Genomic DNA, 26,875 nt, shown 5'->3' on the forward strand with positions numbered 1-26,875 from the left:
TATTTGCCCAACATCTCAAATCAAGAAACAATATATGAGTACATATCTTTTAAGCAAGAACTGAGAATAAATTATGTAACCGTCATATTCCCAGCCCCAGCTGTTAACCAGCTAAGTCATATCTCCCAGAAATTTTTTCTGGCCAATTCTATAGCAATTTCATTACTCATTTTGCATCTTTTTCTTTATTCACTATTGTAATCAGCCGCAGGTGCTTCTAACATGAATTTTCTGACATGAAATAATATTGATATGAAAGACTGCATACTTGGAATTATCCCTATATTGGTCATATGAAGCCTAATTTTGTGTTTATTTGTTTTAATATTCAAAGGTCATATCCATATCTTAATTGTCCAAGTCAACTGATCTAATTATAATGTCATATTTTTAATGTTTGTTTAATTATTTTCAATAAGAATTGATCATCATGTGTATCCTTGTCACACAGTTTTGAAACAGGCAAAGGAACAATTTCAACTTCTAATAATTTAGTAGTTGGCCTTTAATGGAAAAGTAAAGAAAAAGACAAGCAAACTCAACATAAGTGCCATGATTTGTCAACTGTAAAGCATCATAAAAATGTATGTTCTTGTTGATGATGAGGTAATGATAACAATGATTATGAAGAAGAAGGGAAGAAGAAACAGTTGTATCTACAGAGAAGCACCAAGCTTCACTATGGTGTTTAATTATTAACTACATAGACAATTAGTCTTGACTAATCTCAAATTGTTTTTGAAAATGTTAGGGGTATAACATGTCTGGCAGCCTGGGTTGGAAGTCTAAGCTCCTAACTGAAATAAGCTGACCACATAGCATGTACTTTTTTGCAGTGACAGGAACTCAGTCACTTACCTATTCTTTGATCCTGGAACTTACCAAATGGCAGAAAGACTCAGAGTGTCATGAAATCTAACTGGAAATAACCTGGGACTACTTGTTCTTTTTTTGCATAGGATGCAGAAAGCACCTGGTTCCTTTTCAAAATCAAAATAGCCAGTAACCTATAGTGATTTAACCTGGTATAAAATGTGAGACTTTTGAACTCAGATTTAATTCATCAAAGATTTCCTATCTGGAATTCTACAGCAATCAATAAAATAAGTACTAACTTAATGTCCCTCAGGCCTAGACAATCAGGTACAAATTAAACAATAAGCTACAAATAACTAACTCTGGTTTCTTTCTTTGTGCTATTCCCATGAGTATCTGTACAGATAGCCTAAGTTGTCCCATAAGTGGCCTGCGAAGAGTACTTTCACCCCATTCTGATGTCTTCCTTTCTGGTGCAACACCCATCCCACCATTGCCTTCAAGTATTTGTTTCCTTAACTCAGGCTGTAGCCTCCCACTCCACCGCCCTCCCCATCCCACCCCCACTCCCGCCCAGCATCTTTGTTACCTAACGCAAGTCAGTGACTCTAAATAACTGGCTGACTAACTGATCAACCAGCCACTCCTAGACATGAGTAAGGCTATGCAGTGTGGTAAAAGGGCCACAGACTCTGGAGCCAGACTCTGCAGGGGTCCAAATCTCAGCTTGGCCAGTTTCCAGCTACTTGACTTCAGACAAGTTACTTAACCTCTTTTTGTCTCAGCTTCTTATTCTGTAAAACTGATATAATAAAATTGCCCTCTCATGAGACTGTTGTTAAGGATTGAATTTGTGAATATATGTAAAGTGTGTGGAGTGGAGCAGTACCTAAAATATACAGTAAGCACTGTACAAGTCGAAGATCTTTTCATTAATAAGGGCAAGGGTTGAAAAACCTTGCTGATGTCCCATTTTCTGAAAAAATTCCTGCATCCCTTTGGATAGGCAGGCAGCTCTCTAGATACCTGTGACCCCTGACAACTCTCTGGCCCTCCTTACACACAACAGATAGGACCACAGCCACCAGGCTCTCTAGTCCCTGGACTCTGTCCTTCTAGCTATCACTCACATACCTCCCAATGAATCCCTCTGGCCACCACCACTCACGAGTGGCCCTAGAATAAAGATTTGAATACAATTTTATAGGGCAGTGAAGAAAGAAAGATTGCTAATATTAGTAGAGAACTAAAGCAAGTCCTCTTGTCCATCTCCTGTCTGAATGAATATTTCAGAGAATAAATATCCTAGAACTCGACTCAGTCTTTGCCCAGAAATGCTTTCCCTTCCACATCATCTGTTGTGTTATTCTGCACAGATGTTCTGCCCCTCTCCTCCTCATTGGCAGAAACACCCATCCAGCTCTTCTCTAGCCAAACTCTGTGGTTTACTTTGAGGATGGGTTCCGACTATCCCCATTAAGGCTTTTTACCTCTCTGAAAAGCCCTAAACAAGCCCACTTTCCCCCTAACATTTCCTGCAGGTAGAAATTTAAAGCCCTGTAGAATTGGGGAGCAGCAGAGGGGAGCAGCAGAGGCCAGCAGAGAAATTATCCTGGGCAAGTTGGATTCACCTTCCACCCCAAAGGCATCCCTCTCTCCTTAAATTTCTGACCAGCCTGTTTCTGAAGATGTGCCAACACATTTGTTGCTTACGCTCTTTTTGCAGAAAAAAACAGAAGGAAGATTGTGGCAGGAACAATAAACATGACAGGCCCAGTTTGAAAACTAACTTTAGGGTAACACTTTTTAAAAAAAATAGCAAAGATTGGAGAGCAGATACCAGCATGCAAAGTGTTTGTCATTTCCTATTTTTAAAAGTTAGACCCAGTGGCTGGGCCTGGTGGCTCACACCTGTAATCCCAGCATTTGGGAGGCCGATGAGGGTGGATCATGAGGTCAGGAGTTCAAGACCAGCCTGACCAACACGGTGAAACCCTGTCTCTACTAAAAATACAAAAATTAGCTGGGCATGGTGGCACGCACCTGTAATCCCAGCTACTCAGGAGGCTGAAGCAGGAGAATCGCTTGAACCCAGGAGGCAGAGATTGCAGAAAGCAGAGATTGTGCCACTGTACTCTAGCCTGGGCAATAGAGTGAGACTCTGTCTCAAACACACACACACACACACACACACACACACACACACACACACACGTAAAATAAGGCAGGGCGCGGTGGCTCACTCCTGTAATCCCAGCACTTTGGGAGGTTGAGGCGGGCAGATCACCTGAGGTCAGGTGTTCGAGACCAGCCTGGCCAACGTGGTGAAACCCTGCCTCTACTAAAAATACAGAAATTAGCCAGGCATGGCAGCGAGCACCTGTAATCCCAGCTACTAGGGAGGTTGAGGCAGGAGAATTGCTTGAACCCAGGAGGCGGAGGTTGCAGTGAGTTGAGATCATGCCATTACACTCCAGCCTGGGTAGTAAGAATAAAACTCCGTCTCAAAAAAAAAAAAAAAGGTTAATAACAGTTCATAAGGCCTTGTATTATACCAACTACCTATCCTAAAATATGTGTGTTCTACCATGAGGAGGAAGTAAAAAATATGTGTGTTTGAAAAGGAGCTCTTGAGACCCTTCAGGATCCTCAAAGTCTCTCATTATATATTTTTTAGTTTTGTGACTTTGTAGCAATTATAGCTTTAAAAATAATATAAACATATCTGGATCACAGTCTTCTAAAATCTTAAAATCCACTAAAGATTGCAAATTGTATAAAAACAGTTCCTTCTTTAACAAAAAGTATGGAAAAATATATAAAATAAACTCTAGGCTAACAGATGCAGATAAGCAAATGGAAGCCAAAATAGAAGTATCTTTGAATTTGTTCTCTCAAAAATTTTATGACAATTCTCCAGTTTTTTAGACAATGTAACTTTCTCAAGCCTTATTCAGAATTTTTTGGGAAAGACGCTGTCCCACTCACACCCAATTTAGGTGATTCTCATAAGAGTAGTTTCCAAGGTGCCATCTTTTCATCTCATTAGACTTAACTGAGTCTAGTAACCCAGGGTTCAACAGTAGCTCCACCTCTAATTGACCTTGTAATTTCTCTGAGATTCCATTTCCCACTTGTAAAATGCAGATGATGATTCAAAATAAACCTTTCTAAACTCTAAAGTAATATTTTCTTTCTAAGACAATTTACTGTTCCCAGGGGCATGTATAGCCTGAAAAGGTTACAGGGACAAATACTCAACTAACTTTTTGTATTTACTCCTTCAAACTATTTTACTGAAAGAAGCATCCCTCTCTTCTGCTTGAGTTCTTAGAAATAATGGAAGGTTCTTACTGATTTGTGTGGGAAGGGGAACAGGTATTCCCACACACGCATTTTGTAGGGCTAAAAATTAGGCCAATCAAAAGAGGGACTTCTGGGTTATAAACTAAATTAAGATCCAGAACAAACAGGAAGATGATCATTTCTTTCATCACAACTTCCATCATAAACATCTTCTCCTCCATTCATGGATGGACTCTACTGTTTGTTCAATGAATATTGACAATCCCAGGCATTGTTCTTGGCCCCTGACATTCAGAAGTGACAAAATCAATGCCCTGCTCTCATGGAGCTTAAGTTCTAGTAGTGGGAGGGGGTGGGAACAGACAATAAATAAACATGTTAAGAGGTGCGAAGTCATACAAAGAAAAATAAAGCAGGCATTGGGAGTACAGCAGGATGGAGGTGGGGGAGGCTGCTATGTTAGACAGCGTGGTTGTTAGGCCTTTCTCATTAGGCAACGTTTCAGCTGAGGCTTGAACAGAGAGAGGCAGCAAGTCAGTCAGATATGTGTGGGCAGCATATCCCAAGCAGAGGGAACAGTCATGCAATCTTGGAGGCTAGAAGGTGCTTGGTATGTTCTGGAAAGAGTCAAGAGGTCAATGTGCCTGGAGCAGGGGCAGCAAATGGGACAGTGATGGCCACGAGGCCAAGGCGGTGGCAGACAGCCAGATGGCGTGGAGACTTGCAGGCCACGGTAAGAATGTGTGGGTTTTGCATTTTACTCAGAGTGAAAAGAGAAGAGATTATGGATTTTTGTGCAGAGAGGCAACATGATTTGATTTGTAATTTTTAAAAATTTCTCTGTGGAGTATATATTGGGGGAGAGGAGCAAGGGTAGAAGCAGGGAGAACTATTAGGAGGCTATTATACTAGTCCAGTGAGGGACGATGATGGTTGGAATTACCATGGCAGCAGTGGAAGTGGCAGAAGTGAGAATTCTGATTATATTGTAAAGATGCTGTCTACGGGGTTTGCTAGTGGACTGGGTGTGCAGCAAGAGAGAAAAGACGGGACAACGAGAACTACATCAACTAGGAGAGTGAGAATGGTGATGTCATTCCCAAGAAGGGGAAGCCTACAAGAGGAGTTAGTTTGGCAGAAGGGAAAATAATCAAGATTTGTTTTAGACATGGTAAGTTTGAGCTGCCGGTTAGAAATCTAAGTGGAGATGTTGAGGTCATTTAATATGTAAGATTCAATTTCCCCACCTGTAAAAAGTTCAAGAGAAAGATTTGGACTGGAGATAGAAATCTGGACATCATTAGGGAAAAGACTGAATGTGCAAGGTTGCTGGAGTTAGCAAATAAAAATATAGGACTAAAAATTTATTGGTTGTTTATCTGAAATTCAAATTAAACCGTGAATCCTGTAGTTTATCTGTCAGTCCCATGGGTGAGGCTGGCTGAGATCACATAGAAAATTAGTGTGGATAGAGGGCCCAAGAATTGAGCCCTGGGGCACTACAATGTTAAAAGATCAGAAGGAAGAGGAGGAAGTAGAAAAGGGAAATCAGAAACCACAATGTTCTAGGAACCAAGAGAAGAAATTGTTATAAGAAGGAAGGAGAGATCAGCTATGCCAGATTCAACTAACAGCATTATAGATTTGATAAAATGGGGGTGGCAGGGGAGAAGGAAAGTTTGACTGGAATGGGTTTGAGAAAAAAATGGGAAGAGAGAAACTAGCAAGAACAAGGACAGACACATTTATAGGGCAGTAGCTGCAGGGTGATTTGGGGTCAAAATAGATGGGGCTTTTTGAGATAGTGGTCAGCAGCTGGGGCAGGTGACTGAAATGGTGTCTTGTCCCCAGAGTGGCCATGGACCAAGAAGTTGGTACTCTCCTAATACACGAACATGGAACTTCAGCATCCAGGTAAGTGTGGAAGAGCCACACTGGGTCCCGGACCAAGAGTGTCCAAGATATTCACAGTACATCAAGTTTGACTTTATCCCCCAGAAAGCACTACTGCCTCTGCAGTGGAAAGTGCTTCTGCATAGGTCCCTTGCCTGAAGATATTTGGGGAACCCTCTATGGCTAAGCCCAAAGGTTACTATTTCCTGTGACTCTCAAAAAATCAGAGAAGTTGGAAACAGTGGTTTATTGCCTTTTTAGTAATCAGAGACCTTGTTTCTAAATACAAATAGCCATTGTGAAACTGAAATTACTTATTTCTACTGCTCAGATACTTAGGGCATCAAAGAGTCAACAACAGGTCCTAGGAATATTCTTGCAGTATTCAGTGGCATGAACAGAGGATCTGACCCAGATGAAGGGGGCAGCTGGTGGAGAATGGAGGTCCAACAAGAGGTAATCAGCAGCAGGACTGGCAACCATTTGCAGGGCAACCAGGTGCTTCCATGAATCATGGGAACAGAAACTCCAGCAGCATGGGATAAGAGGCCGCAATGAGTCTCGTAACCTGCACTGACACACTCAATTTGGCACAATGCACCTGCACCCTGTATCCTCATAGACAGTGAATCCTATCAGTGCTGAGAACACAATTCAAAATTTTGGAGAAGTAGAAGTGTCAGAGTCCTTAGGCAGTATGTATGTATTTTATTAATGGTTTAACAGCATCACTTTTAAGAATGTGTAGGTTATCTTTCTGATACTTTCTTGGGAGTGGGAAAGTCTAAGCTATACTGCTGCTGAACTAACTTTAACATTATCTGTATCAAAGTTATATAATTTCCTAAGTTTACTAGAAGATGGTGGCCCATCAATGTGCATTTTCCTAGTTATTTCACAGAAACCTGATAATAGCTCCTGTTTCTGCTTCGTGTTGGAGTCTATTCAGTTTTAAATATAACAATTAACAAGGTTTGCTTTAGCTTGTTTTATAGAATGTCTGTTGACTGTGTCACTAATTTGGGTCTTTGTACAAATGTTTTATACTTCACCAAGGGAAACAATCCAACTTCATGTTTTGTACCTTTTCACATAATATTTCCCCTTATTAAAATGACTATATAAGTTTGTTTATAAAGCTTTCGACCAACACCTATATTAAAAAATTATTAAAAGATGGAATTTTGCAATATGTTTTTAGCTGGTGGTAATGATCAAGTAAGGAGAGAGGAACTGACCATGCAGGAAAGAGAATGTGAAATTGTTGAAGTGTTGTCCTTGAGTAAGTGAAGTTGGGGGATGTGCAGAATCCAGTAAACAAGTTGAAGGATTCTCCTTCTGAGGCACAGGGATAGTTCACCCACTGCAAGAACAGTAGAAGCTGGTTTGTGGATACAGATGCAGCTAGATTACGGGTTTTGGTGGTGACAGCAAGTGAAATTTCTCTTCTGATTGCTTGTAAACTCTTAGTGAAATAAGAAATTAGGTCATGAGGCAAAAGTGAAGAGTAGGGAGGGATGTTAGAGGTTGGAGGGAAGAGAAGGCAGCATGAGATGTGGTCTAGGAGGGAGGGAGGGTATGAATTGTCTAGGGAGATGCTGTAAAATTGCCTGGCTGCATGATCCACCTGAGGTTTGTGGTAATGAACTCAGAATAGGATGATAGAAACAGAAAGGAGCAAGAGAACTGAAGACGTGAGTGAAAAAATTACTCTGATAGTGGGCTATAGAATCTAAGCTTATGCTATGGTCTGAATGTCTGTGTCCCACCAGAACTTGTATGTTGATACCTAATCCCCGATGTGCTGGTGCTAAGAAGTGGGACTTTTGGAAGGGGACTAGGTCATGAGGGTGGAGCCCCTGTGATTGGGATTAATGCCCTTATGAAAGTGGTCTGAGGGAGCTGTTTGCCCCTTGTAGATGGTGCCCTCTTGCTGTGAGAATGCAGCAGAGAGCCCTCACTAGACTCTGAATCTGCTGGTACCTCCAGCCTCCAGAACTGTGAGCAATAAATTTCTGTTGGCTATACATTACCCAGTCTAAGGTATTTTGTGATAGCAGCCTGAATAGAATAAGATAGCCTATTAAGGAGGGAAGTAAAGACAGGAGGGGAGGAAATGATGAGTGCAAAGGTGATAGGGACAAGGATCCAGGAGTTGTTGGAATCAGAGTACTAGAGGGAATGTGCCGGAAAAATAGGAGATGGTGGTAGAAAATCCAGATGTTTTAGATTGATATAATATGGGGTAGGGGAGCATTTCCATAAACACTTTAATGACTTGCCATTATTTCTAAGACTGAATAAAAATCAATTGGATGTTGCCTAAGAATCCTGCACAAACGGTAATGAGCATGTTTCAAAAATCTCCCCCTCCTCCCTCCCTTCCTTTCTCTCCCCCTTTTTCTCCCCAACTCTATACAGCCCCCATTCCATTGAGCCTTTTCCTCTCTATGTTCCTCTCTCCTTTCTCTCTTATAATTTTGAAAAGGAATATAACTGCTCAAATTTGAGTTTAACTGAAACAGACGGAAACCAATGCCTGATGAAAGAGCATCTCTCCATAGTACTGAAGATGTAGAAAAAAAAACATAAAAAGAGCATGTTGCTGATAGAAGCTGAGCGAAAGAACACAAGAAATAGTTGTCTCTGACATTTAAGCAAGACTGATGCTGGGTATTTTTAGATTTATGTGACTGATAAATAATACAAGATTCCCTGTAGAGGACAAATCCAAGTGAAAAACAACTGACGAGAAGAGAGGTATGTGGTTAGTAATCTCAACAGGAAAGCTGAGCTATCCTGAAATTCAAGACATAAAATGTCTATTTTTTACCTAGAATATTGTACCCTTGGCAATTAAATTGTTTTCCAATTGCCTCATCTCACTTTCTCTGAAAAGGCAATAATGGATTTAAATCTCTATCCAGGTAAACTGAGGTCCTGCCTATTAGGGAAGAAAACTTTAATTCACTTTTTAGAAGGGGTTAATCTTGGAATATTCCTTCATTTAGAAAATTTTTCTGCTTTTCAAAACATTTCTATTTTCCTTCTCATTCAAACATTTCTGCAAAATTCTTCTCCACATCTGGCATTTCCAAGCAGGGGAGTATTTCTTAGAGAAGGGTTGTAGAGATTGCTGTCCTTTTCCCCAAGAGTGAGCTGATTTCAAAAGTGAAAAAAAAAAGGCATTCTTTTTTTGTTTCTTTCTTTTCTTTTTTTTTAAATGAGGGAGAACACAAAGGAAACATCAGGTGAGACAATCTGGAGACATGAAGCTGCCTGAAACATCTGGGGCACTACAAAAAGAAAAATTTCTTTCCAACTTTTAGGTTCAGAGGGTACATGTGCGGGTTTGTTACATGGGTAAATTGCATGTTGAGGGTGTCTGGTACACACATTATTTCATCGCCCAGGTAATAAGCATAGTACCCACCCCACCCTGGCCCACCAGCCCCACTACCTAGGCGCAGAGTCACATCCACTTATCCTTCCACCAACAGTCCAGGTAACACAACAGCAGTCAGTGTAACAGACTACCACATAAACACTCAGTCTCACAATCACCTGTGGGTTTTTGGTTCCATTCAACTTGGGTTTTTAACTTTACAGGGTCAGTTCTGCTTCACCCCTGCTTTTGTATGGCGTTCCATCTGGGGAGATTTCACCCCCTGTTCCAGTCCTGAGGCCTCCTAACCCTGACATTGTGATACACTCCACAGAGATCTGTTTCTTACATTATTATTATTGGAAATAATTATTGTAATATTATTATGTAATAAATTTATAAGAAAAGAAAATCCCAACAGGATTCATTTTTACACAAAAATTGAACATTTTGACATTTGCATTTAATAGAAGAAATGCAAATAGTTGTAAATGTATACAAAGATGTTCCCCATCACTAGAATGCATTCATTTAGTTCATATAGTGCTTATTATATGTCAAGCACTGTTCTAAGCACCAGGCATCATTCTAAGTCTTTGCAAATGTTATCTCCATTAATCCCAATAATAATCCTATGTGGCAGGTGGTATTATTTTTCCCATTTTTGATGGGAAAGATGAAATTGAAGCACAGAGAAGTTATATAATTTGTGAAGACCACACAGTATGCAACTAGTACACTGCACAGCCAGGTAATTGGACTCTAGGTCCATGCTATTAGATAATATGCCATGCAGTCTTGCCAGGAAAAAGCAAATTCAAACATGATACCATTTTCTACCATCAGGTTGGCAAAAAAATTAAATATTGGTAACATCAACTGCCAGTAAGGATGGGGGCAAATAAACACATATTCACTCATATATTGTTGTAGCATTTTTTGAAGGTAATCTTGCAGTATGCACTAAAACTTACAGTACACAAAACCCTCTGCACAACACTCCACTTTGGGTACTCTAGCCTAAAAGAATAAAAGCATCAGTAGAAAAGCCATAATGAAAATGCAGCATTGTTTGTGGTGATGACAAAACTGGAAATAAGTGTCTATCACAGGAGTTATGGTTGAATAAATTAAGTTACATTCATATTATGGAATAGTATTCAGCTGTTACATGAGTTTAATCTGCATCTCTTGATCCAGAGAAAGTTGCAGTACTGTGTACAATACAATGTCACTTCTTTTTTTGGTGAATTTTTTTAGCCTATCTGACAGTTATCTGAGGAATTAGGATACAGCAGAGGAGAGAATTACCATCTATATATGTTTATGAATTGTTTGACTTTTTATATAAGCTCATATTGCCTTTACAATTTAAACATCTAATTAAGTTAAAAATAATTATAAATGTAAACATAATAACCAGCCTAGAAAATATGTTTTAGATCTTCAGCTTCACATGGAAAATTATATAAACAATATAGCTTTTCAAATCAAGTGGGAAAGACTCAGATTTATATTTATAGATACCTCTTACACATAGGCATTGCAACTTACAGTTTTCAGCAATTACAGCATAAACATTAATTTTCTTTAATGGGCATTTCTGGAAACAGAAAGCAAGAAGGAATAATTTGTTCATTCTTTGTCTAATAATGTAACTAGCCAAAGGAGAGTAATATCACTTTTAAAATCAGTGTATGCGCTACAGTCTCTGTGTCTATTCCTTCCGTTTCACACTCAAGGATAGAGAGAAGCCATGTTTACGAAGAAAGTGGAGGGGCTGGTGATATTGAAAAGTTTAAAAAAACCCTCCTTTGATAAAAGGGGAATCAGATACACATTTCTCTGGCTTTAAGTCCCTCTTTCTATGCTCTACATTGTATGAAAAGCTCAAAGAGGTAAAGCTGAAATCTGAACTAGTGGCTGAAAATGTTGAGGAATGCAGCAGGGGTGACAAACAGAAATCTGCCAGCATCATTTGATTTCCGGTTGTGTTAACCACAGGCCCTTCCCAGTCTGGTGAAATTTAAAGTGCTGCTGCCATCTTCAGGAGTTCCCTATTGTCATATTTAAGAACAGTTACAAGTAAGTTCTGTACAGCCTCAAAACCCTCTGTAGGAGTTCAGAACCTCAGCTAGAAAACAGACACTCCAAGTGACAGCTAAAATGAAGGAAGCTTAAGATCGTTACCTATAAGGCAGCTTTTAGTGTGTGTGTTTAATGTTTTAATGTTATGAAATGGTATGTTTCTCCCTTTGAGAGGTAATATGAATTAGGAGTTAGGGTCCAAAAAAGGACACGACTAAGAAGTGAGCCAAGACTTTAAAAAATGATGGGGAGGAGGGTTAATTTATAACACTATAACATTTTGGATGCACCTACTGGCTTTGAAGCCCTATTGAGTCAATCTCCCTGAGGACCACATGCTCGATTTCTACGGACAACATTAAGCTTAGAGAACATTTTGTCAAAAGGAATCTGTGAGCTTCCGTTTTTATATTATTTACTGAGTGGTTTGTTTAATTCTGAGCCTATCTTCTCAGGTTGTTTGAGTTACAGATAATTGATAGGAAAGGCCAAATTGTCCAACAGTACTCTCAGAATGAAGCTCTACTCCTTTCCCAAAAGTAATTCGACTTCATCACTTAGTGAAGAAAAATTAATGAAGTCCTAAGATGAAAACAGGGCCATCACACTATTTTTCTTCATGATGATTAGAGATGCTGATACCCACAAATGGTCGCGGAAGTCCGTGAGAATGTGTGTCTCCCTGGTGGCCCTCAGGGAGGCAGTTGTCCGATCTTCAGGCCATGATACTTCAAGGTCATCGGCAAATGCTCTTTTGAGACACTGAAGTTTTCATACAGCTCACTTCACGTTCTTTTTATTTACTCATCATTTTAAGTAATCAAGTTCTCATAGCAAGTTGTAATGTACTTTATAGAGCCCATTTTTGCTGCTGGTTTACATTATTAAAGCAAAGAGTAAAATTCCTTTAAAGTCACCTTTAGAAAAATTTCACATCATTTTAGGAGATATCCAAGTTTCCTTTCATCACAAATGTAATCATTAAAAAGTGAATATGGAATGAGAGGATTATAATATGTATCTAGCGCCATGATAGATATATCATCAGCGTGGCATTTCAGAAACTTTGCTGTATATAGAATATTGCTTGTGTCTTCTGAAATTTTCCCATAGAGTTATTCATTTCTTCAACAAAGACTCTCTAAGGGCCTTTTAATATACTAGGTATTCTGCTAGGCACTTCTTATATGTTATGTCTGCATTCTTTATGATGATTCTTTAAAGATCATGATCTCTCATCTAGCAGATAAGAAAACTGAGATACAGCTAGTATAAGTGATAGGCACAAGTCACATAGAATTGGAACCCAAGTGTGCCTTGCTCTTGTGCCTATACTGTCTGCACAATAGCATCACCAAAGACAATAAAGAGTTTTCTTCCTGAGCTCTTTCTTATCTACTATGATTATGAAACAGTCATTCAATGAATATTTGACTGTTTGCTATAGTCAAGGCATTGTGAATATTATTAATATAGCACTTAGAGAGGAAAAAATAAGTCAAGCCTAAAATTAGACTCTCAAACAAGCAGTAGTTATAAAAATGGAAAGTATGACTCAAAGCATATTGAGCTATTTGTGCTCACTGCCACTGGGGGCATTGCTGACTTATAAGTGGAAGAACAGGTGAATAGATTGCACACTGAAGAAATTCCATAATGTGAGTGTAATTTTAAAGCCATCCACAACACCACATAGGAAAAAATATTAGGTAAAAACCTAAGACATACAGTAATGCATTTCGCCACAATACGGCAGGGGACAAGCTATAGATTAGGGTTTTTATTTCTATATTCCTTTGTATCCCTATTACATCTGACCACTCAAACCTTGAAATGGGTGAACAAATGAACCCTTGCAAAATTTACCCCACCTTGTTTTATGTGTAATGTTATTACTATTTCTGGATTTCAGCACCTATAGCATTAATTCAATGTTAGGACAAATCTGAATCTGGCCATGTTCAATTTCATTGCACTTGCTACTCTGTCTGTTCTTCCTACTGAGTTCTAAATGGCCCCAGACTCAGAAGCTGAACAGTGAAGCCACCATCTCAGCCCAATGCCTTCAGAAGTCTCTGGTGCCACTACACAGCTACTTACAGCTTAATGAACCACTGTTGAGTGTGCTGCTAAATAAGGTTGCAAAGAGCGAACCATTTCTAACAGCATCAGCCTTTCACTTGAGGAAGGGGGTGCTTCTCATTATTTACCAGACTTTAGCTGAAGGATAAAAACACACCAAAACTTTCACATTTGGGCAAACCAGCAACTCTTCAGGGAACAGATCTATGTCTTTGCATGCTGATCTGATTTTCTCCTCTAGTGGTCATCATTAATATCAATGCCAAATTGGAAGGTGAGACATTGGGGTCCTCAGGCAGAAAGTCAGCACAAAAGACTGAATGTGAATAAGCCAGGATGGATGGGCCAGACTTAGTACTACTAATGATAAAAACTGTACACTGCTCAGGTGCTTTTTGAGGAGCTCAAACACTACCCAGACTCAGGCTAAAAGCAGTGAAATCAGCAGTCCTATAATAACATTACATATTATGAATGTAATGTAAAAATGAAAAGTTGGGGAAATTATTTGGATTTTTGACAAGGGATAGATTCCATACTCAAGGGGCCCCTCTACCCTAGAACTGCTAAGGACATTTGTCTGAGACTCTTACTAGAAACTGCCCCAGACATTATAAATGTTCATTTTTTTCTATTATCTCAATATTCTATCAACATGTATAGGATAAAACATCATCTGTGGTATCCCCAGCCACATGCTCCTTAGCTCACTTGATTATATCTCAATTATTCCAGTGTCTCCAGCTTCAAACAGTAGGATCTTCCTACCCTTTCCCTTGGCCTCTACATTCAGTGTCATCAGGTCTTCCTTAGTAAGGTCCATCTCATCATCCTTTCATCTGCCTTTCCCCTTGTCCAGACTCTTACAGTTGCACTCTGGTCCTATACTTACTTGACCCTTAACCAGTCTCCTGGCATACTTCACCTGTATAGCACAAATTAACTTTCCTAATGTGCCACACTATCCCATTCACACCTCATCTGTGGTTCCCATGTCTTCAGAGTAAAGTTTTGACTTACCCTGATATTTAAAGGCTGCCAGGATCATCCTAGTGTAGGGCCTCAACTATAATACTTTCCCGTATACTGACACTGCTTCAAGCAGACCAGCCTCTCTTCCTGTCCCTAGAATGGACTACATGCACTTCTCTCTCTGCACTATGATTCAGGCCATTCTCCCTGTCTCTTATGTGAATCCTTCTTCTTTTCAAAAATTCAGCTTACATGAATGACCACCAGTCTCCCAGTAAACCTCCCAAGTTCATCCTTCTCTGTTATGTTCTTCTAACCACTATTTATTTATTTTAGTATGTCCCAAAAGAATTTATAGCTGACTCCTGCAGAAATTGCTGAATGTGCCATTCATTTACCACTTTTCATAATAATAGTAGCTAACATCTATAGTGCTTACTATACTCTATGCTCTGTATACTACTTTCATATATTAACCTATTTAAAACTCACAGCCACCCTGTGAGGCAGATACTATTATTATCCCCCTTTTATAAATAGGGATTGAAAGTTTATGTAACTTTCCCAAGGTTACCCAGCTGGAGAACTGCAGAGCCAGGATTTTGACCCCGTCAGTCAGTTCCAGAAACTGTGTTCTTTATAGATAATCTTGTATTATTCATTAACTTTTAATGTCTACTCCCATCTTCCCAGTCAGATTCTTTAAGGTAGTTACTACATCTCCTGTCTCATTTTATACCTTCCTGTAGCCACTATAAAGTTTTGCACATGGTTAGTTGTTTACCGTTTGCTGTGCATGCCTGCCTTAAAGTTGTCTTAAATTGTTTCTGGGGAAAAAGGTGAAATATAAACAAGCAAGAAGCTATGGAGGTTTCTTGCACATCAGTCTCCCTGAAAATCTATGACCAGACCTTACAAAGACTTTTGTCATCTTCCTTGAATCAGATGGTCTGGAAAATCTAACTTTACAGAATGAATGAATTTTAGTAAGGGCTAAAAAGTGAATTCCATGCTCTCCTACCCTCTGCTTCACATACACTAAGTTTCAGCATATTAAAAATTGTTTTCACAGGGAAAACAATTCTGAAGAAAATAATTCTCAAATGCATTAAATACAAAATTACTGTTGCAGAAGGTTTGGGGAGGATAGTCAGACTTTTGAAATGCTGGTTTGCAATGTTATCCTAAAAGAACTTTTTGCAGCATTCAATTTGTAGAATGTATCATTCTAAACATATGATTGCCTCTGAGGTCAGGAATCTTGTCTGGTATCACATTTATATTGTTCAGAGTACCTAGCCTAGTGATAGACACATACTAGTTTTTAAAAATTTATCTGAATTGATTTTCCCAAATTATTTTGCCATCACTGCTTTTCCCAGAATACATTAATTTCTTCCAAACCTATGGATTCCCCTCCTCAAGGCTTCCAGCTCCTGCCAGCTTTGTTCTCTTTGTTCATCTTTTTCTGGGCCATTGCACTGTCTACTCGAGTTAGCCTGTAATATCATATTTGCCAGCAGGTGCTGCCATTTGCCACAGGATTTGCCAATTTTCAAAATTCCCTAAATCTCAGACTCCAGATTGTGTAAAATAGTACAGTGCCTAATTTATCAACTTGGCAGGTTTGAAGTGCTATAAAATCAGTTACTTAAAATGAGTGATACTTGTAATGTGCTGCATAGTTTTAATGAGCAGAGCTCCACTGCTCTATTAAGACAACAGGGGACCACATTGAGAAAACAAGCAGCAAGAATGTGAGGTTAAAAGAATAGCAGGAAAACCCAGTGGGGACAACATGTTCAATAAACAACTGACTTTCTCATTGACTCATCTTAGTATCTTTCGTATCTGTCCTTCCTCTCTATTTCCACATGAAGTCGGCTCTTTATTACCTCATATGAAAATTACTCCAGTATCTGTAGGTCTTTTCTCCCTGTCCCCAGGCTCTCCCACTCCCAGCCATCCTGTGCATTGCTAGAATAATCTTCCTAGCATCACACTAAAAACCTTTAATGATGTCCAAATGCCACCATCAAGGCAGTCCTCTACAGTGTGGCACACCAGGCCCAATAATCCAGTCTCAAATTACCTGTCCAATCTTACTTTCAATTGTTCCCAGATTCTCCACTTTGACAAGGCAGAGGATTGTATTCTTCCCTGCAGATAAGCTCATTTCCATCTTAGTACCTTTGTGTCTGCTAATCTACCACCTTCTTTCTCTTAACTCCTTAGTCACTGTTATTGCTATATTAATTTCCCCGGAGTAACTAAACGCATGGAATATTGCCGGTTCATATAAGCCCTTCTCCCATTATCTCTGGGAACATCTGGAATACAGGACAAACATTCTACAAAACAATATTAATGAAATACACCACTCTATAACATTTATATAATGCATTAAATAAATAAATAACATGCAGATAATTCCTGGGAGACGTTGGTCAGCACAAACCCTTTTATGTGCCCACAGTCATTTTTGCATTCCTAGCTGAAATGTAATTTTGAAGCAGTCTCATCTTCTTAGGACTTGTCTTGACTGCATGAGTGGAATCTCAGAGGTAGCTGGCAAATCCTCTGCTCCATGTAAAACACCATCTTTCCTCTCTGCAGCCCAACCCGCAGTTTCCTAATCTCCTGCCTTCCTGAAAGTCACAGGCTACACTATGTTGTTGCCTGCCCCACTGCTCTGGACCTAAGGCATGGAAATCATAGCATCCACTGGTATCACCAGAGGGAAGGGTGCTCCCAGAATGTTCCCCTTTTCTATGTTTTCATATGCTGACCAGACTCACTTTTCAATTCCAGTTAGTCCTCTAAGGGTTTTCCTGCCCTCTCAGTCAGCCAGCCCCTCTCTGTCTCTTCTATGATACACCCAGATTTCCTGTTTTGGGATGAAATATGGTCTATTTAGAATGAGAAACCAAAAGGTTTAGATTCAAATTCTAGTTCTGCTACTTCCTGGTTGGTGTATTTGAACCTCTGTGTCCTCAGAGGTAAAATGGAAATGATAATTTCTACAAATTTGAGAAGTGAGCTCAAAAAGGAGTAATGCATGTGAGGTACATTGAAAACTATAAAGTGCCATATGCAAGGAAGATGACATATGTTTCTGCACTCAGTAGAAGGCACAAACATATAGCATACGTCCTGAGGCAGAGACACTATGAACAAAGCTAAAATCCTGGCAGGAAGGAAGTACTCCCTAGACCATTTTTTTTTTAACCTCAGTAGGTTACAGAACCAAGACTTCATCCACCAGCTCTATCTGAATGCCATCTAGTGGACACAAAGTTTTTGTGAGAAGTGTTGCAGATATAAGTGATGGTTCATAAGCATTAGCCTCTGTTGGTATTGCCAATACACAAGGTAAGCTTTCTTCTTAGCAGGACACCTACAAGGTTCAATATAAAGAATTCCAGGGAAGAATCACAAATTCCTGATTTGTGATCAGGGGGTTTTAACTCTTCCAATGTCTTTTTTCAAAATTAAAAGGCCCATGGGTGAACAAGCCCTTAAATATCTTTCATCTCATACCTCAGCGGAGTTTAGCTGAAAGTAAATGAAGAGAAAGATCTTACAGGAATAGAAATCAGGAAGGGCAGGGCAAAGTGAAGGACCTTGGAGAAATATGAGAGGGTCAAAGAGTCCAGGGTAACCAAAAACAAACTCCATACTCTCCCTAGTTTTGCTTTCACCAGGCCTTGTTAATCAAATGTTGTTTGGCTGACTTTAATTCTTTTTGCATCCTGCAGCTTACGATTAGCCTTGATGGCTAATGAAGCCCATATTCAAGCAGAAGTAGAAAGAAGGCATTTTTTTTTAAGTTTTAAATTTATCTCTGAAGCCATCTCAGCACATACAGGGGCTGCAGGCAGGGAGTAGTCAGTGGTGGCAGTGGGGACTGCTTTGTGGTTTGCATCCAAAGTCAACGGGGCTTCCCACTAGCAGCCCTAGCTTAGCAGCATGGCACTGGAGGCATGCCCCTTTGGAAATGTGTTGGAGCCCTGCTTAGCTGTGTTTGCTCCTCCTCAACGTGCTTCCTTTTCTATCTACAGCATTTAGAAAGATGAGAGACAACGCTGCAAAGAACACAAAGGCTTTTGCAAACTGTCTCTGGCTTCATATTCAAAGCTATTGCTATCAGGGTTGGATTTAGCAACTTGGCATTCACTTGGTAGGACCACCCCTGTTGGCAGCCATCTGGAGTCTTTTGGAGAATTTTTAAAGAGCACAGCTTGGAGAACATTTTGTAGTGGATAAAGCATTGGTGTTCAATTCAGGAAGCCTGGGTTTGAGCCCACCACCAGTAGCAAAAGTGACCTTGGGTGATCCACCACCTCCCCTTTGAACCTCTGGTTTGTTTGTTTTTAATCAGTTAAATGATTTGTCAATTTCCTGCAAGATCCAATAGGCTAGAAGAGGTTCTCCAAGTGTGGTCACAGGACCAGCAGCATCAATATCACCTAAGAACTTAATTTGAAATGTACATTCTCAGTCCCCACTTTAGTCTCCTGAATCAGACTCTCTGGGGATAGGACCCAGCAGTCCGTGTGTAAGAAACTCTCCAGTAACTCAAATACACTTTCACTTTTGAGAACCACTGCTGTAAGGTTTTATTATTCTCCTTCTGCTATTTCTTCTTTGGGTGTTTCTTGGCAACGCTAATGTGCAATTGGTCAAAGGTGTATTGGAAGCCACGGCAGGCATTCACTTGCAAAAGTCAGCTGACCAGGTAACCAGAGAGATCCAAATCAGAGTGTGGACATGGATCCTGAGGGAGAACCCTCCATCACTTCTCTAGGCCCTTCCATGGCTAAAGTTCCAGAAAGCCCTGATTGCCCACAGTACAGATATCTTCTTGGCTGTGTTCTTGAAGCACATTTTACAATGTTAAAAGTAGAAAAAGCAAAAAGTGTTTTTTTTGTTGATGATGACAACCTCTCTCTTGACTATTTTTGTCTCTAATCCCCATAGATACTTGTCATTTAGTGCTGGGCAAGGAAAATTACTTTCTTCATGTTAGCGTTTTGTTTTCCCCTCTACCTTTTTTGACAGCTCTTCATTTCCTTTAAGTTATCAGGGACAACCTGCAAGTATGGTGCTGGGTTCCACAAGGGAAACGTGGTTTCCTAGCAACAGCCAGAGACTGCTGGGCCATTCTCTGAGTCACTAGCTCCGGGTAGCTCTTGATAAGCAGTGTTGCTTGCAGAGAAAACCTCTGTGGACCCCACATAGGAGCCTGCATGCACATGTCTCCTTTGAAGGGCTACAGGATCTATAGAGAACAGATCAGCAATAGGTTGTAAAGAATGACATAAATAGGTGCTCTTTATCCTAAGCTAAATGAATCTTGCTTCTTGGTTATTCTCTGGAGTGTTGAAGAAGGAAAAGAATAATGAAGGAAAGTAAAAGCAGAGGGAAAAATAAAGTGAGGGAAGAAAGGAGAATTTTTTTTCAACAAACATCCCCTAAGCATCTGGTGTATCCTTTAGCTAGATTCTAGGATGAAAAATCACATAAGACATGGTTCTTGCCCTCAGGATGCTAATAGTTTAATAGGGGAAATGGTTCAGTACATTCAATTTGCATTTCATCATGATAGATGTCGTACAGGAGAATTACTGGTACCATGACAGAGTATAACTGCAGGACGTCATGAACCATAATGAGGCCTTCTTTAATTTTTTAACTTCACTATAAAATTATCCTTTTTGTTGAGATTTTCAAGTGTACTAAGTAATACATAGTATAGCTCTAACAATATTTTTGATCTCAATATCTGTGATTATATTACCATCCTTATTCTTAATGCTGTGTATTTGGATATTTTTGTTACTTTTTTTGTAATAAGGTTTTCCAAGAGTTTGTGTCTTTATTGATCTTTTTGAAAAAGGCTGTTGGTAAATTTATCAATTCTACTATTTGTTTAAATGTATTAATTTCTGTTTTTATTTTTATTGATTTCTTTCTCTTGCTTTCCTAAAATTATATAGGCTTTTTTTATGTCCTCTTGAATTGAGGCCATAATTGAATCCATGTATTTTCATTTCTCCTGTGTATTAATAAAAGCACTTAAAGCTGTGAATATCTCTGATTTTAGGTTTGGCTGCTGCCATATGTCTTACTATGAACCATTATTGAATATTCTTATTTATTTTGTTTGCTTGTCTATCAAAGAGATTAAAGTCATCCTCTATGATTATGGTTCTTGTGAATTTCTCTTCATATTTCTAAGAGGTGTTTATATATATGATACCATACTGCTTAGCACCTAGAGTTTCAGTGATTTCTCTTTATTATGAAACATACCCGTTAGCAATAAAAAAGAAAAAGGAAAGAAGGAAGGAAGGAAGGAAGGAACCCTTTCTCATCTCATTTAATGGCCTGATCCTTTAATTCTACATCATCCTCTGATATTAATTTTGTCGCTCCTGATTTACTCTTATTGCCCATACTTCCCTTTACTTTACATAGAAGTATGTTTTGTCTTTTGACCCAAAGTGCTTAGTCGAGGACCTGTTTGCCCTCTCATTTATTTTTTGTCATTCTTGCTCAGTTCTGCATCACAGTGGGGCTCCTACAGACTGTGTTAGCTGGCTTTCAACTGGGTTTGGCCAATAGAAAAAAACAGTAAGAGAAAGGGATAAACAAGGCTCTTCCTCTTCTCCTACCTCTCAAGTGTTGTTTCCTACAATAGCTACAGCTTTTCTCTGGCTCCAACTCCTGATAGATGGGCCTGTTCTGCTTCCAGATTCTGCCAAGTGACCCTAGTAATTCTGCCTTCTCCCTCATCTTTCTGCAAATTGCAGGTAGTGTCTTCCTGAGGCTGTAATCCCTAGGCTACCTCATTGTCTCCTATTTAACTTCTATACTCTTCTATCCCTTATGTAGCCAATTTCCTGGATTAAATTCCCTTTGTTTTAAATACTCAGAGTAGTTTCTGTTTTCCTGAATGAACCTTGATATACCCACTCTTTTTACTTTAGTATGAAAATTTAACCTACTCACTTTTGCAGCAAATACTGTGGGTGGTTTACTTAGCACCCATTCCAAATTCTCTTTTTTTTTTCTTTCTTTCCTCTAGTATAAAGGCTGCAAAGCCAAAAACTCTTTTGCAGCAGGCAAGGCTTTGTGGTACAATGAGACCTAAGTAGAAGTCTACTGAGGATTTCTGGAAAAGTCTTGTTTTCTAAATATAGATACTGCCCTTTCCTTCTCCAGCCCTTGTTTCTTTCTGTTTGGACACTGCACTTGATGGCTAGAGCTTCAACAGCCATTGTGAGCCTATGAGGGAAAGGAAAATAGAAACAGTGAACTGGGCCCTGACCTCCCTGAGACACTGAACCAATGCCAACAACCTCCAGACTTCCTGTTACATAAGGAAAAGAAAGTGCTTATGTGTTTAAACGACTAGTAGGATTTTCTGTTATCCTTAGCAGAATCCAATTCCTTTCTTTTTTTTTGAGACAGCCTCGCTCTGTCACCCAGGCTGGAGTGCAGTGGTGCGATCCCGGCTCACTGCAACCTCCACCTCCGGGGTTCAAGCAATTCTCATGCCTCAGCCTCCCAAGTAGCTGGGATTACAGGCATGCGTCACTGCACCCAGCTAATTTTTTTTGTATTTTTAGTAGAGATGGGGTTTCGCTATGTTGCCCAGGCTGGTCTCAAACACCTGGCCTCAAGTGATCCACCCGCTTCAGCTTCCCAAAGTGTTGGAATTACAAGTGTTAACCACCATGCCCAGCCTCAATTTCTAACTCAGTATTTTTCAAAGGGATGTAATAGGCATTTGGAACTGGTCAATTCTTTATTTTATGGGAGCACACCTGCAAATTTCAGGATATTTAGCATCTCTGGCCTCAGACGCTAAATACCAGAAACACCATTCAACCACTGTGCAAACCAAAATCAAAATCAAAATTTGTAAATAGATTTACAAATGCCTTTGAAAAGGACAGAGTATTACCCTCTCCAAAAAGCAATGCACATACACAGCACACATCAATTCTACTGTTGTTGTTATTAGTGTAATTTCAGCAGTTACATGGACTTACTGCCTCCTCTCTAGAAACCCATCAGCTAATCTTCTAAAGGAATCATTTTTATAAAGACATAGGCTTAGATATTGATTATATTTCTGGGAGAGTATGAAGGGTTCTAAAAATAAAAAAAGTACAATAATAAAACAAACACCCATGTATCTACTATTCAGAATTAATAAATACTAACATTCTCTTTGCTCAAATTTTTTTAAATAAAGGAAGTAAAACATTCTAGATAAAATTGAAGTTCTTTGTTGCAATCCACAGTCTCAAAACTCTTTGTCCTTCCTTTGTAGAGGTGATCACTACCATGAATTTGCAATATCTCCTTCTAGTTCTTGTTTCTTACTGTTATTAGCTATCTAAGCAGGCATATGCAATTCATAGTAATGCATGTATAACTTTGAGGGCTTGTTAACTCTTCATGAATATTAGCATGCTATACACAGCATTCTGCAATTTGCTCTTCTCTTAGTAACTATACGTTTTTAATATTCAGTTGAAACACAAATGCTATTCACAAAAATTAACTGATGTGTATTATTCAATTGTATGAATTAACCACTGTTCATTTATCCCCTTTTATGAACACTTAAATTGTTTACATTTTTCACTATTATAAACAATATCCAGTGGACATCCTTGGAGGGGTTCGTGTGGGGAACATCTGTAAATTCTTTAGAGTATACTGTGAAACATAGAGTATGCACATCTTCAACTTTGGTTGATATTGCCAAATTCTTCAAATATTCAGTACTAATTTAAAGTCTCACTAATAGTGATACGGCTTGCCTCTGTGTCCCCACCCAAATCTCATCTCAAATTGTAATCCCCATAATCCCCACATGTCAAGGGAGGGACCTAATGGAACTTGATTGGATCACAGTAGTAGTTTCCTCCATGCTGGTCTCATGAAAGTAAGTGAGTTCTCATGAGAGCTGATGATTTTATAAGGGGTTCTTCCGCCTTGAGTTTACCCTCTTGCCTGCCACCATGTAAGATGTGACTGCTTCCCCTTCTGCCATGATTGTACGTTTTCCAATGCCTCCCCAACCATGTAGAACTGTGAGTCAATTAAACCTCTTTTTATTTTATAAATTACCCAGTCTTGGGCATTTCTTTATAGCAGTGTGAGAACAGACTAACACAAACAGACTGAGTTTCTGTTTCCCCATATACTCACCATTTGATATTGTGAGCCATACTGATCTTTAATAATCAGATTAATAATAAGAATTAGTATATTTTTGTTATTTTAATTTGTATTTTTCTGATTACTAATTAGGTTGAGCATCTTTTCTCTTTTTCATTTTTTTAGTCATTTGGCTTTTCTTCAAATTGCCTATAAATTGTGTTTTTGTTTCATTTTTCTATTAAATTGTCTTTTTATTATTGATTCATAGGAATCTTTCATGTTGATCGATTAGAGAAATTTAGCGGACTTTTCATTCATTCATTAAGCACTTACTATGTGCCAGGCACTGTTCTAAGCCTGGGGCTAAAATAGTAAACAAATTAGACAAAATTTATGTCCTTGCAGAGCCTCTGTTCATGTCTTCCCTCTACACTCCTAAGTTTTTTTTTTTTTTTTTGAGACAGAGTCTGGCTCTGTCGCCCGGGCTGGAGTGCAGTGGCCGGATCTCAGCTCACTGCAAGCTCCGCCCCCCGGGTTTACGCCATTCTCCTGCCTCAGCCTCCCGAGTAGCTGGGACTACAGGCGCCCGCCGCCTCGCCCGGCTAGTTTTTTGTATTTTTTAGTAGAGACGGGGTTTCACCGTGTTCGCCAGGATGGTCTCGATCTCCTGACCTAGTGATCCGCCCGTCTCGGCCTCCCAAAGTGCTGGGATTACAGGCTTGAGCCACCGCGCCCGGCCCTAAGTTTTTATCTAAATAAACTATCTTCTTAGATCCGGATTATCATTTTAACATTCTTTTGCTGAATTTTATAATGTTAACAATTATACAAGTATACATATACTACACAAAATTTGACTGCTTCATTCCTTGCAAATAGTTCTGGAATGCTCTGGCTTCCTTCAATTTGAATTATTTATTTTGATTTCCTTCTTGAACTGCCATAGGACTTCTTCAAGGAATTTTTCTCAGAAAGAACACTTTATGAGCTTTTGGGTGTTTGAGAAGAGATTTTCTATTGCCCTCATGCATAAGATGAAGAAGATATTCTCGGGTAACCATCTTTTCCCTCAAAATTCTATGTATACTATTTCCTATGTTCCAGTAATTCATGTGATAAAAAATCAGTATGCTGAAACGTCTATTTTTTTCCCTTCCTAGATAATCTCTTTTGTTTGTTTTTGGTTTTGCTTGAATGCAGGAAGAAGACTGCATTAGGCTATATCTCAATGTGAGAGTCTAAATACTAAATTTTACTTGATACCTAGTAGGTAGCTGAAGACTCAAGTATTTCTTTAAGTTTAGGACCTTTTCTTCTATTTTTTGTTACCTTTTCTCTAGCTGCTCTCTCCTTTTGATATTTTTATTATACCAAGGATTTTTCCTCTGTACCTTTTCTTTACACTCATATGGTTATGCTTGCATATTTTCCTCTGTGTTCTTGGAGAATTTCTCAACCTAATCATCTAATTTACCAATTCAATTAATTGCAATATTCAATTTTCTCTCTGCTGCCTTTATTTATAAAATAAGAGTGTTGTGGTTTGGACGTGGCTCGTCCCTGCCGAAACTCATGTTAACATTTGATCCCCAATATTGTAGTGTTGGGAGGGGGGGCCTAGTGGGAAGTGGATTCCTCATAAATAGATTAATGCCTTTCTCTTATAGATTAGGGCATATCTCTCTTTTCCTTATAATTACCCAGCCTCAGGTATTCTGTTATAGCAACACAAAACAGACTAAGACAAAGAATAGGTTGGAATGGATTAATTCCCAAGAGAGCAGGCTGTTTAAAAAGCATCTGGCTTCCTCAGTTTCTTTCTCTTGCTTCCTCCCTCACCATGTGGTCCTTCTGCACATGCCCACTCCTCTTCTACTTTCCATTATGAATGGTAACAGCATAAAGCTCTCACCAGAAGTCATGCAGATGCATCCCAGCATACAGAAGTGTAAGCTAAATAAGCCTCTTTTCTTCACAAATTACCCAGCCTCAGATATTCCGTTATAGCAACACAAAACAGACTAAGACAAAGACTTTCTCTTACTATACAGTAAGACTCTAAATCCAGTTTTTTGTAAACTGTATCTTATCAAAATTTCTGAAAGTTTCTGGCCCGATGATAGCATTGTTTTTTACTCTCTAGCTCTGCTGCAGATGTTATAACTTCTTTGGCAGTCTTTAATAGAATTCGGGTGGAAGGAAGGAGAGTTAAGTGTGTGCATCAAAATCACCATCTTAAAGTGAAATAATGTTACATCACAGTCTTCATTAACATTTTACTTATTGATAAATGTTAAATGGAATTGATAATGGTCACTAGAAGAGAATAATGGTGCCATGGCTGTCAGCTATTAAGGAAATACAAACAAAATGACCAGTGGTGTCAAAAATCTCTGCCTTGAGTCATCCCTGCAACAGCTCAAGGCACATTCTTTCCTTCCACTGAAGAGTAATCTTCCTCCAGAAAACTTGCCTAGGTGCCTAGCTCAGAAAATATCTAAGAGTATTTCTGAAAAATATTTAATGTCAGTAAAAATGGAAAGATAATGTGCAGTGACATTTTCTAATTCTTCTTGTTGACGGGAGAAGGGAAGTCTTGAGGCACAGGTCGAACTTAGGGAACATCATAGAGTCAGCAGCATAGAAGTGGCAGAAGGCCTGGATGTGAGGAGAGATAAGATGTATTTTCTGTGCCTACCCATGACCAGGAGCTATACCGCTCATTTATCTTCACACAAGCCTGCAAGGTCAATGGCATTAATTCTGTTTTTACAAATAAGGAACCAGGCTCAAAAGGGTTAATTTGCACATGGTCATATAACAGGCAAGTGGCAGAAGTATGGCAGAGGAGATGGGTTGCTAATGTAGAAGTAAGTACTGGGCTGAGCAATGAGGTAAGACTCACACACCTCAGACTCAGCTTTGGAGTAAGACATACTTCTTCCAATCTTGCCTCTGCCAAGTGGAAACCGACAGAGCAATGCAACTTTGAGCAAGTCATTTATGTTCTCTGAGCCTCAGTGAACTCATCTGCAAAATGGGTATAATAATACCAACCTTAATGGGGTTAAATGAGACAAAATATGCAATGCCTGCTTTGAAGCACATTAGTTCTACCACTTTCCCCACACTAGAAGGAGAAATGCCCCT

At 39.3% G+C, this 26,875-nt stretch overlaps 1 protein-coding gene and 1 long non-coding RNA gene across 2 annotated transcripts in view; one reads left to right on the plus strand and one right to left on the minus strand.

Moving 5' to 3' along the window:
- Window positions 1–26,875, minus strand: part of LOC144330299 (uncharacterized) — a 523,359-nt gene that overhangs the window by 390,382 nt on the left and 106,102 nt on the right. The gene's annotated exons all lie outside the window — the stretch shown is intronic.
- The window catches only part of LOC144330300 (uncharacterized), a 116,474-nt gene continuing 94,241 nt past the window's right edge, over window positions 4,643–26,875 (plus strand). Inside the window, exons 1-2 of the long non-coding RNA XR_013396349.1 lie at window positions 4,643–4,855; window positions 5,974–6,036. This is a non-coding gene — a long non-coding RNA (uncharacterized LOC144330300). The remainder of the gene's footprint in view (window positions 4,856–5,973; window positions 6,037–26,875) is intronic.

Source organism: Macaca mulatta, chromosome 7, assembly GCF_049350105.2.
Source record: "Macaca mulatta isolate MMU2019108-1 chromosome 7, T2T-MMU8v2.0, whole genome shotgun sequence".
NCBI lineage: Eukaryota > Metazoa > Chordata > Mammalia > Primates > Cercopithecidae > Macaca > Macaca mulatta.